The sequence below is a fragment of the Pleurodeles waltl genome, chromosome 7 (assembly GCF_031143425.1).
Source record: "Pleurodeles waltl isolate 20211129_DDA chromosome 7, aPleWal1.hap1.20221129, whole genome shotgun sequence".
Classification (NCBI taxonomy): domain Eukaryota; kingdom Metazoa; phylum Chordata; class Amphibia; order Caudata; family Salamandridae; genus Pleurodeles; species Pleurodeles waltl.
The window spans coordinates 628,694,744-628,707,924 of NC_090446.1; positions in this window are offsets into that span (position 1 = coordinate 628,694,744).

Here is a 13,181-nt window from a genome sequence, read left to right on the forward strand (position 1 = left end):
GATTTCAGACTCACTGCTAGTTTCCATGACCACACTCACCGCAATGCTGAGAGATATGGGCTTTGATTTTCAGAGTGGTAACAATGATTCTTTGGCCACCTTCCCTCTTCCTGTACAGAGGAGGATGTGGCAGGTGTGCCAAATTTCTAGAAAAAGAATGAATGCTTGATGCCTTAGGTGGCACTGGCAACAGACTCCTTCTCCTCACTGGCCACTTTCTTGGCACAAACCTCCTCCTTTCATGGCACCATCTACTGAGCACTTAGTTTGAGCAAAAACCCTTAGTAGAAGACAATGGTGCTTCTGCCAGCTAATCTGTAGAATTATCTCTGTCTCAGTATCATGTGTGACATTTTATGCATGTACAGGCAAACCAAAAAGCATTAAGGCAGTGAAACCTGGGCAATGTTTCCATTGGAGTACAAAACATTATCATGTTCACCAATACTTAACAATAGTGCACCTATGCATAAGCTCGTTATTTTTAGTTAGGTCTTGAACAGGAACAGCTAATGTGGTGTCCTTCCAGGGCCCATGGGTCCCCTATTGCAGGTGGGGGCTGGCAAAAATCAAATAAATGACTTAAGAAATTTCTGGCGTCCCTCCAAGTCCAATGGGAGTTCGCCCCTAGCCAGCAACAGGAAAAAGCATAGAAAATAACCTACATTTTGTATTTAATACAAGCCAGTCCACAATCCCCTAAAATGATTTTTTTTAAATCTATAGCGCTGCAGCAGTGAGAATGTGAAAAATAAATTAACAATACATCCAAGGCATACTGCAGAGCAGACTAGGCCCCAAACAGGAAATCTTTAACAAATACATACAAAATTCACAAAACTCAAAGAAATTGATAAAATGTGTATTATAATTGCATGCCACCACCATCCAAAAAATGTGCAAACATTATCTCTTAGGAAAAACTTAACCCCACCTAGGCTCCTACTCCAATCACCTTGCCACCCATCAACGAACGAACAAAAAGAAAAAAAAACACAAAAGGTATAAAACTGGTGGTGCCTGCCCAGTCTCAATCAATCTTTTTGAAAAATACTGCATTGAACTTATTTCCCTTTTTCAAAAACGAAAGTTTTCAAGGAGGTGGATCGAGTAAAGACAGCAGACAAAAAGAGAGCCATTCATTGACCTCAAAATCCAATTCCAATATAGCCAAGGGCGGATGGAGTAGTTTTTGGGATAAGAAGATAGAGAGGCTTCTAGATACAATAGCAACTTATTCCTGTTAAAAAAATAGGAAAAATTAGCTTCTCTCTCTAAAATGTATCTTACCAGTTTGTTTGGGTTCAAATTCAACTTGAAAATGTATTTTTGAGTTAATTTTCCAGTCGCTTACATTAAAAGAATTGCTGCTTGTGTTTGGACTAACAGATTTGTGCTCTAGCAGTCCACTCAGCTAAAACATTAACCAGAAATATTTGTTTTTGACCACATTAAAAAACTGCCACTCATGTTCACAAGGTACAGCTTGCTTTCATGCTGATTGCATTGTTTCTGTAATTATGTGTAAATTTTGTTACAAAAAAATTGCCAACATTATGTGAATTATTCCAACATAATTAAACTTCGGCCCAGCCTAACTGACAGATCATAGATACTATACTTGTGTGAATAAGTTGACATTAGTGCAGAGTATTGAATAGAGCATATGGGTCTGAGAGTAATGAGAGGGTGAATTTGTTAATCAAGGTAAGATTGTGTTTGTACTTACCAGTGCCTACTTGACCTGGGATTCCAATGATGTCTTCAGCATGAAGTATAGACACTATTTTCTCCTCCTAACAAATGAGTTTAAGGGGCCTGGGGAACCCATCACCATGTGCCAGAGCATCTTGGTGTGTCCCGGAAGTGAGACGATGGATTCACCCCCACAGGTTGCTCAACATGTCCTTCTGTGAGTGTCTGGTGTTGCATATATGCATTCACCTTATCCAAGATTCGGACCCTCATTCCCCTTCTCTGCCTCATGTTTGTTTTCTGGACCTGTACTCAAAACAAACAAAGCTCAAACCTAATTAATTCATCCACCATCAAAATAAGCTCATTTTCTGAGAATCTGAGTTTTGTTCCAGCCATGTTTGAGGAAAATTTGAGAAAGGATCTCAGATGCTGCATGTTTCAAGTGGTAAATGGTTTGCGTGGTTTGAGGTGTCTCTTCTTTAGTGGGAGCTGCAGATGTTATTGATGAGTTGATATAGAGTAGGTGTGTGTTGATGGAGGCATCCATCAACATTAACAGATGTGTCTACAAAGAGAAACCCCATCTGCCATTGCGGCCATCCATTGTGAGGGTCCCTCTCTGATGGTAGACAACTCTAAATATGGTAGACCAATGACCAGCATGCCAATATTGATGGAGGACTAGGTGATGATGGAGCATTGTGAAACAAACGAAGGAGGACTGAAGGACAACCGACAGTCTTTGCTCTGCCAGAGAGATTGCGGGTTGTCAGCCACAGCCCTAAATACAGCAGCCAGTTACAGTCATGGCTGCTGCCAGGAAGGGGTGGGGTGCAGTGGGGAGGGTTTGGGGTTGCAGTACACAGAGCATGAGAGAAGTGTTGTCATTAGTTGGGGAAGGAAGCATGAGACGAGGCAGCTGGCAGGAGCGGCTGACGATGGAGGGGCAGGTAAGTCTATTTTTTTATTTTTTAACTGCCCCTCCGTGGTCTGCCGCTTCTGCCAGCTGCCTCGTCTCTTGCTTCCTTCCCCAACCAATGACAACGCTTCTCTCATGCTGTTACACAGTATGAAAGAAGTGCCGCGATTGACCTGAGCAGGCACAAATGCCACTCAGGGGGGGAGTGGGGCACTTCTCTTGTCTACATCCGGCTGTAAAATACAGCCATATGGAGAGCTTTTAGGTGTAGTTCTTATATTATGCCATTAGGTCCAAAATATTCCCTTCCTGTTAAATGCCCATTTTAGAGAGGATAATTAATGGGTACTCGAAAATTAAGGGGTATGGACCCTAACCCCTTTCATGAAATAGTCCAACACAAGTAGAAAGATGATAACCCACATTCATCAATTGAGTCAAAGTCGTCTTTAATTAGAACTTCATAAATCAAATTGAAGGCAAAAAACATAAGGTGCGTCGAATGACGAGAGATGTGATAAGACAAATCCAATAAATCCAAAGAACATTAGGTAGATTACAACAGCCGACACGTGTTTCGCCCCCTATGGTAGTTTCACCTGGGGCTTTTTCAAGGCTGAAAACAGGTTTAGAGAAGGCACAAAGAGGTCACTAATAGACCTATCGACTCTCATATATTTAAGATTGGTGAGAATGCAAGAGGATTATGCAAGTCTGTGACCATTCCTGGATTTCCAGTTAACTATAGTCTAGGCAAAAGAGGGAATTTAGGGAAAAGGATTTAAGAATACAAAGGGTCCCATTACCCCAAGATCTAAGAAGAGAAAAGGAGATAATTTCTAAAGAATACGAAGGAATAGAGAAAGATACCTTGCCAGTCCATAGTGATCATAGCTATTAGATCCCTCTATTGATGTGACTATTTCAATAAGAACACCTGTGAGAGAGATTGTAGGAGGCTGGCCTGGCTTGTAGTGGGTACCAAGGGGTACTTACACTTTGTACCAGGTCCAGTTATCCCTTATTAGTGTAGAAGAGGTGTCTAGCAGCTTAGGCTGATAGAAAAAGGTAGCTTAGCAGAGCAGCTTAGGCTGAACTAGGAGACATGCAAAGCTCCTACTATACCACTGGTGTCATATGCACAATATCATAAGAAAACACAATACACAGATATACTAAAAATAAAGGTACTTTATTTTTATGACAATATGCCAAAAGTATCTCAGTGAATACCCTCAGTATGAGGATAGCAAATATACACATGATATATGTACACAACACCAAAAATATGCAGTAATAGCAATAGAAAACAGTGCAAGCAAAGCAATGTATAGTCACAATAGATTGCAATAGGAGCACATAGGTATAGGGGCAACACAAACCATATACTCTAGAAGTGGAATGCGAACCACGAATGGACCCCAAACCTATGTGACCTTGTAGAGGGTCGCAGGGACTGTAAGAAAACAGTGAGGGTTAGAAAAATAGCCCACCCCAAGACCCTGAAAAGTGGGTGCAAAGTGCACCTAAGTTCCCCAAAGAGCACAGAAGTCGTGATAGGGGAATTCTGCCAGAAAGACCAACACCAGCAATGCAACAACGATGGATTTCCTGATGAGAGTACCTGTGGAACAAGGGGACCAAGTCCAAGAGTCACGATCAAGTCGGGAGTGGGCAGATGCCCAGGAAATGCCAGCTGTGGGTGAAAAGAAGCTGCCACTGGATGGTAGAAGCTGTGGATTCTGCAAGAACGACAAGGGCTAGAAACTTCCACTTTGGAGGATGGATGTCCAACGTCGTGAAGATTTGTGCAGAGGTGTTTCCGTGCAGAAAGACTGCAAACAAGCCTTGCTAGCTGCAAGGGTTGCGGTTAGGGTTTTTGGATGCTGCTGTGGCCCAGGAGGGACAAGGATGTCGCCAATTGCGTGAGGAGACAGAGGGGGCGTCCAGCAAGACAATGAGCCCACTCAAAAGCAGGCAGCACCCACAGAAGTGCTGGAACAGGCACTACAAAGGAGAGTGAACCGGAGCTCACCCGAAGTCCCAAAAGAAGGTCCCACGACGCCGGAAGACAACTCAGGAGGTCGTGCACTGCAGGTTGGAGTGTCAGGGACCCAGGCTTGGATGTGCACAAAGGAAATCCTGGAAGAGTGCACAGGAGCCGGAGCAGCTGCAAATCACGTGGTACCCAGCAATGCAGTCTGGCGTGGGGAGGCAAGGACTTACCTCCACCAAACTTGGACTGAAGAGTCGCTGGACTGTGGGAGTCACATGGACAGAGTTGCTGAGTTCCAGGGACCACGCTCGTCGTGATGAGAGGGGACCCAGAGGACCGGTGATGCAGTCTTTTGGTGCCTGCGGTTGCAGGGGGAAGATTCCGTCGACCCACGGGAGATTTCTTCGGAGCTTCTAGTGCAGAGAGGAGGCAGACTACCCCCACAGCATGCACCACCAGGAAAACAGTCGAGAAGGCAGCAGGATCAGCGATACAAGGTTGCAGTAGTCATCTTTGCTACTTTGTTGCAGTTTTGCAGGCTTCCAGCGCGGTCAGCAGTCAAATCCTTGGCAGAAGGTGAAGAGAGAGATGCAGAGGAACTCTGATGAGCTCTTGCATTCGTTATCTAAAGAATTCCCCAAAGCAGAGACCCTAAATAGCCAGAAAAGGAGGTTTGGCTACTTAGGAAGGAGGATGGGCTAGCAACACAGGTAAGAGCCTATCAGAAGGAGTCTCTGACATCACCTGCTGGCCCTGGCCACTCAGAGCAGTCCAGTGTGCCAGCAGCACCTCTGTTTCCAAGATGGCAGAGGTCTGGAGCACACTGGAGGAGCTCTGAGCACCTCCCAGGGGAGGTGCAGGTCAGGGGAGTGGTCACTCCCCTTTCCTTTGTCTAGTTTCACGCCAGAGCAGGGCTGGGGGATCCCTGAACTGGTGTAGACTGGCTTATGCAGAGATGGGCACCATCTGTGCCCATCAAAGCATTTCCAGAAGCTGGGGGAGGCTACTCCTCCCCAGCCCTGACACCTTTTTCCAAAGAGAGAGGGTGTAACACCCTCTCTCTGAGGAAGTCCTTTGTTCTGCCTTCCTGGGCCAAGCCTGGCTGGATCCCAGGAGGGCAGAAACCTGTCTGAGGGGTTGGCAGGAGCAGCAGCTGCAGTGAAACCCCGGGAAAGGCAGTTTGGCAGTACCCAGGTCTGTGCTAGAGACCCGGGGGATCATGGAATTGTCTCCCCAATGCCAGGATGGCATTGGGGAGACAATTCCATGATCTTAGACATGTTACATGGCCATGTTCGGAGTTACCATTGTGAAGCTATACATAGGTAGTGACCTATGTATAGTGCACGGCTGTAATGGTGTCCCTGCACTCACAAAGTCCGGGGAATTTGCCCTGAACAATGTGGGGGCACCTTGGCTAGTGCCAGGGTGCCCACACACTAAGTAACTTAGCACCCAACCTTTTCCAGGTAAAGGTTAGACATATAGGTGACTTATAAGTTACTTAAGTGCAGTGGTAAATGGCTGTGAAATAACGTGGACGTTATTTCACTCAGGCTGCAGTGGCAGGCCTGTGTAAGAATTGTCAGAGCTTCCCATGGGTGGCAAAAGAAATGCTGCAGCCCATAGGGATCTCCTGGAACCCCAATACCCTGGGTACCTTAGTACCATATACTAGGGAATTATAAGGGTGTTCCAGTATGCCAATGTAAATTGGTGAAATTGGTCACTAGCCTGTTAGTGACAATTTGGAAAGAAATGAGAGAGCATAACCACTGAGGTTCTGGTTAGCAGCACCTCAGTGAGACAGTTAGTCATCATACAGGTAACACATACAGGGCACACTTATGAGCACTGGGGCCCTGGTTGGCAGGGTCCCAGTGACACATACAACTAAAACAACATATATACAGTGAAATATGGGGGTAACATGACATGCAAGATGGTACTTTCCTACACAACCCCCCCCAAAACGAAGGACAATAAGACTAGCCATGACCTGATGAGTCTTCATTGTCTAAGTGGAAATATCTGGAGAGTCCATCTGCATTGGAGTGGGTACTCCCAGGTCTATGTTCCACTGTATAGTCCATTCCCTGTAGGGATATGGACCTCCTCAACAATTTAGGATTTTCAACTTTCATTTGTTTTAGCCAAAGTAGAGGTTTGTGGTCTGTCTGAACAATGAAGTGAGTGCCAAACAGGTATGGCCTCAACTTCTTCAGTGCCCAGACCACAGCAAAGGCCTCCCTCTCTAAGGCAGACCAACGCTTTTCTCTAGGGGTCAACCCCCTGCTGATAAAAGCAACAGGTTGATCCTGGCCCTCAGAATTAAGTTGTGATAAGACTGCACCTACCCCTAATTCAGATGCATCAGTTTGGACAATATATTTTTTGGAGTAACAGGGGCTTTTCAGGACAGGTGCAGAGCACATGGCCTGCTTCAGCTCCTCAAAAGCTTTTTGACAGCTAGCTGTCCACAATAACTTTTTAGGCATCTTCTTTAACGTGAGGTCATTAAGAGGGGCTGCTATGGAGCCATAGTTCTTTATGAACCTCCTGTAGTACCCAGTGAGGCCTAAGAAGGATCTCACCTGGGTCTGAGTTGTAGGGGGAACCCAATCTATGATAGTTTGGATTTTCCCCTGAAGTGGTGCAATCTGTTCTCCACCTACCAGGTGTCCCAGATAAACCACTTTCCCCTGCCCTATCTGGCACTTTGAATCCTTGATAGTGAGGCCTGCCTTCTGCAGGGCGTCCAAAACTTTCCATAGGTGGACCAGGTGATCATCCCAGGTAGAGCTAAAGACAGCTATATCATCTACAAATGCTGCACGAAAAGCCTCTAACCCTTACAGGACTGTATTCACCAACCTATGAAAAGTGGCAGGTGCATTTTTCAACCCAAAAGGCATTACTGTGAATTGGTAGTGCCCTCTAATGGTTGAAAATGCAGTTTTTGCTTTAGCATCCTCTGATAACTTGATCTGCCAATACCCTGCAGTCAAATCAAAGGTGCTTAGATACTTGGCAGATGCCAGTGTATCTATTAGCTCATCTGCCCTGGGTATAGGGTGAGCATCAGTTTTAGTTACCTGGTTGAGACCTCTGTAATCTACACAAAATCTCATTTCCTTCTTTCCATCTTTGGAATGAGGTTTTGGTACAAGTACCACAGGAGAGGCCCATGGACTTTCAGAGTGCTCAACCACTCCCAGTTCAAGCATTTTCTGAACCTCTTGTTTTATGCAGTCCCTGACATGGTCAGGCTGCCTATAGATCTTACTTTTGACAGGCAAGCTGTCTCCAGTATCTATAGTGTGCTCACATCAAGAAGTGGTGCCTGGCACAGTATAAAAGAGTTCAGAAAACTGACCCAGGAGATTTATGCAGTGGTCTTTCTGCTCAGCAGTAAGACAGTCTGCTAGAACTACACCTTCCACTAGAGCATCTTGTTCTGTGGAAGAGAAGAGATCAGGGATAGGGTCACTCTCTTCTTCCTGTCCTTCATCTGTTGCCATGAGCAGGGTGAGATCAGCCCTGTCATAGTAGGGTTTCAGCCGATTGACATGGAGCACCCTAAGGGGACTCCTGGCAGTGCCTAAGTCAACCAAGTAGGTGACTTCTCCCTTCTTTTCAACAATTATGTGGAGACCACTCCATTTGTCTTGAAGTGCTCTTGGGGCCACAGGCTCCAAGACCGGCACGTTCTGCCCTGGTTGGTACTGAATCAGAACAGCCTTCTGGTCATGCCATTGCTTTTGGAGCTCTTGGCTGGCCTGAATGTTTTTACTGGCCTTTTTCATATACTCAGCCATTCTGGATCTTAGGCCAAGTACATAGTCCACTATGTCTTGCTTAGGAGCTGTTAAAGGTTGTTCCCAACCCTCCTTTACAAGTGTTAGAGGACCTCTTACAGGGTGTCCAAATAGGAGTTCAAAGGGGCTGAAGCCCACTCCTTTTGGGGGTACCTCCTTGTAAGCAAAAAGGAGGCAAGGTAACATGACATCCCATCTCCTTCTGAGTTTTTCAGGGAGTCCCATTATCATTCCTTTGAGAGTTTTATTAAACCTCTCAACCAGTCCATTTGTTTGTGGATGATAGGGTGTGGTGAACTTGTATGTCACACCACATTCCTTCCACATGGCTTTTAAGTAAGCAGACATGAAGTTGCTACCCCTGTCTGATACCACCTATTTTGGGAAGCCTACCCTGGAAAAGATTCACAGGAAGGCATTTGCCACTGCAGGAGCTGTAGTGGTCCTTAGAGGAATTGCTTCAGGATATCTGGTGGTATAGTCCACTACCACCAAGATAAACCTATTGCCTGAAGCAGTAGGAGGGTCAAGGAGGCCAACTATGTCAACCCCTACCCTTTCAAATGGGACCTCAACCACAGGTAGTGGAATAAGGGGAGCCTTTGGGGTGCCACCTGTTTTGCCACTGGCTTGACAGGTTTCAAAGGACTTACAAAATTCCTTTGTGTCCTCTGACATTCTAGGCCAATGAAACAAGGGAACAAGCCTGTCCCAAGTTTTCATTTGTCCCAAATGTCCAGCCAAGGGAATGTCGTGGGTTAGAGTTAGGAGGAACTCTCTGTACTGCAAGGGAATGACCAATCTCCTGGCTGCTCCAGGTTTAGGGTCCCTTGCTTCAGTATACAAGATGTTGTCCTCCCAGTAAACTCTGTGAGAGTCACTGACATCCCCATTTTGCTGTTTGACAGCTTGCTGTCTTAGACCCTCTAGTGTGGGACAGGTCTGCTGTGCCACACTCAGCTCCTCCCTGGCAGGCCCCCCTCCACCCAAAAGCTCAGCAGTGTCTGCTTCCAGCTCCTCTGGTGTAGGTTCTGCACAGGGTGGAAATTAATCTTCCTCAGAAGTTGAATCCACTGTAGAGGGAGGGATATTATTTAGTGTTTTACCTTTACTAACCCTAGCTTTAGGGAGCACTTGGTCCATTGTTCCAGGATCCAAGTCACCCTGTCCTTTTTGCTTTTTGGCCAGAGCCCTAGTTAAAACAAAAATATGCCTAGGAATGCCCAGCATTGCTGCATGAGCCTCCAACTCCACTTCTGCCCAAGCTGATGTCTCTAAATCGTTCCCTAGTAGACAGTCTACAGGTAAATCTGAGGCAACCACAACTTTCTTTGGACCAGTAACCCCCCCCCCAGTTGAGATTCACAACAGCCATGGGGTGGCTAAGAGTGTTGTTATGAGCATCAGTCACTTGGTACTGGTGACCAAGTAGGTGTTGTTCAGGGTGGATCAGTTTCTCTATTACCATGGTAACACTGGCACCTGTGTCCCTGTAGGCCTGAACCTCAACACCATTGATTAGGGGAAGTAGCTTGTACTTATCCATATTAAGGGGACAAGCAACCAAGGTGGCCAAATCAATGGCACCTTCAGAAACTAGCACAGCCTCTGTGGTCTCCCTAACAAGACCAACCCCAACTAAATTACCAAAAGTGAGCCCAGCTACTCCCTTGGATTGGCTATTAGTAGGTTTGCTCCCACCACTACTGCTATTACTAGGGGCACTAAGTATAGCAGTAGGGGTTGTAGTGGTGGGAGGCTTGGTGCTTTTCTTTGGACAACTGGCATCAGTTGTCCAATGGCCTTTTACTTTACATAAATAGCACCATGGTTTCTTTACTTCATAGAAGAGGATTTGGACCCACCAGCCCCACCAGAGTGTTTTTGTAGGCCTGATGAGGACTCATTTTTAGATTTGTCCCCACCTTTGTCTGAAGACTTACCATCCTTCTTCTTGCCATCCTTGTCACCCCCTGTATGAACTTTTCTGTTCACTCTTGTTCTGACCCATTTGTCTGCTTCTTTCCCAATTCTTGGGGAGAGGTCAGATCTGAGTCCACTAGATACTGGTGCAACAAATCAGACACACAATTATTAAGAATATGCTCTCTCAGGATTACGTTATACAGGCTTTCATAGTCAGAAACTTTACTGCCATGTAACCACCCCTCCAAGGCCGTCACTGAATGGTCAAGAAAGTCTATCCAGTCTTGTGAAGACTCCTTTTTGGTTTCTCTGAACTTGATCCTGTACTGTTCAGTGGTTAAGCCATAACCATCTAGGAGTGCATTCTTAAGAACTGTAAAATTATTGGCATTACTTTCCTTCACAGTAAAGAGCCTATCCCTACCATTTTCCACTGAAAGATAGCCATAGGATAGCAGCCCACTGCCTTTGAGGGACCCCCTGTACAACACAGGCCCTCTCAAGTGCAGCAAACCACTTGTTAATGTCATCCCCCTCCTTATAAGGGGGAACTATCTTATGCAGATTCCTAGAATCATGCTCTTTCACAGGATTACTATCTGTAATACTGCTGCTGCCACCATGGGGTCCTAACCCCAACCTCTGTCTTTCTTTTTCTAAGTCTAAAGATTCCCTGTCTAGAGCCAGCTGTTGCTGTTTAAGCCTCAGCCTGGACTCTTCCACTCTCAATCTATTGAGTTCCCTTTCTAACAATCTGTCATCAGGGTGGGTGGGTTGGGCATGCTTTGACACAGACGAATGGTGTGAATGAAGAGAGGGAGACCTGTTCCTAACAGATGGCACTCTAACAACCTGGCATGCAGAAGTAACACTCCTACTGTGATGAGAGCTCACATTAGTACCAGCCATGCTAGGTGGCCTGCTAAGGGGCAGGTTGGGAAGGTTCCCATCTAACACTTTTACTGGGGCTACCCCAGAATCAGAGTGTGAACCATCAGCTAATCTGTCACCTGATGTGCCACCTAAGGCCTTATAATTTTCAATGAGCATATTAACTAACAATCCTCTAGAGGGATTCTTCCCTACCCCTAAACCTCTATCAATGCAGAGACTCCTTGCACCTTTCCTGCTAAGGTGGTCATAAGCAGTGCTGGCCAGATCAGGAGTTTGGTCTGTACCAGACATGATAGAAAAAGGTTTAAGGGATAGAAAAAGAAAGAAAAAGTTTCAGAACTTTTTAATATACAGGAAAAAAACTTTTTCAACTTTTAAGAAACTTTTTGAAAGTTTAGAGGTACTTTTCAGCACTTAGCAAAAAGAGTAAGAGGAGAAAAGCATAACTTTTTGGTTAGGTGTACATACACTGAACTTGTTTTGTATATTTTTCTCTTATGAAAAGTACAATATGACAAAGTGGTAAGTAGTTGCAAGTACTTATCCCACCGCTGCACAACCAATGTAGGAGGCTGGCCTGGCTTGTAGTGGGTACCAAGGGGTACTTGCACTTTGCAGCAGGTCCAGTTATCCCTTATTAGTGTAGAAGAGGTGTCTAGCAGCTTAGGCTGATAGAAAAGGGTAGATAAGCAGAGCAGCTTAGGATGAACTAGGAGACATGCAAAGCTCCTACTATACCACTGGTGTCATATGCACAATATCATAAGAAAACACAATACACAGATATACTAAAAATAAAGGTACTTTATTTTTATGACAATATGCCAAAAGTATCTCAGTGAGTACCCTCAGTATGAGGATAGCAAATATACACAAGATATATGTACACAACACCAAAAATATGCAGTAATAGCAATAGAAAACAGTGCAAGCAATGTATAGTCACAATAGATTGCAATGGGAGCACATAGTTATAGGGGCAACACAAACCATGTACTTCAAAAGTGGAATGCGAATAACGTATGGACCCCAAACCTACGTGAGCTTGTAGAGGGTCGCTGGGACTGTAAGAAAACAGTGAGGGTTAGAAAAATAGCCCACCCCAAGACCCTGAAAAGTGGGTGCAAAGTGCACCTAAGTTCCCCAGAGAGCACAGAAGTCGTGATAGGGGAATTCTGCAAGGAAAACCAACACCAGCAATGCAACAATGATGGATTTCCAGACGAGAGGACCTGTGGAATAAGGGGACCAAGTCCAAGAGTCACGATCAAGTCTGGAGTGGGCAGATGCCCAGGAAATGCCAGCTGTGGATGCAAAGAAGCTGCCACCGGATGGTAGAAGCTGTGGATTCTGCAAGAACGAAGAGGACTAGGAACTTCCCCTTTGGAGGATGGATTTCCCACGTCGTGAAGAAGCTTTCAGAGGTGTTCCCACACAGAAAGACCACAAAAAAGCCTTGCTAGCTGCAAGGGTCACCGTTAGGGTTTTTGGATGCTGCTGTGGCCCAGGAAGGACCAGGATGTTGCCAATTGCATGAGAAGACAGAGGGGGCATCCAGCAAGACAAGGAGCCTACTTAGAAGCAGGCAGCACCTGCAGAAGTGCCGGAACAGGCACTACAAAGAAGAGTGAACTGGAGCTCACCTGAAGTCACAAAAGAAGGTCCCACGACGCCGGAGGACAACTCAGGAGGTCGTGCACTGTAGGTAAGAGTGTTGGGGACCCAGGCTTGGCTGTGCACAAAGGAAATCCTGGAAGATTGCACAGGAGGTGGAGCAGCTGGAAATCATGCTGTACCCAGCAATGCAGTCTGGCGTGGGGAGGCAAGGACTTACCTCCACCAAACTTGGACTGAAGAGTCGCTGGACTGTGGGAGTCACTTGGACAGAGTTGCTGAGTTCCAGGGACCACGCTCGTCATGCTGAGAGGGG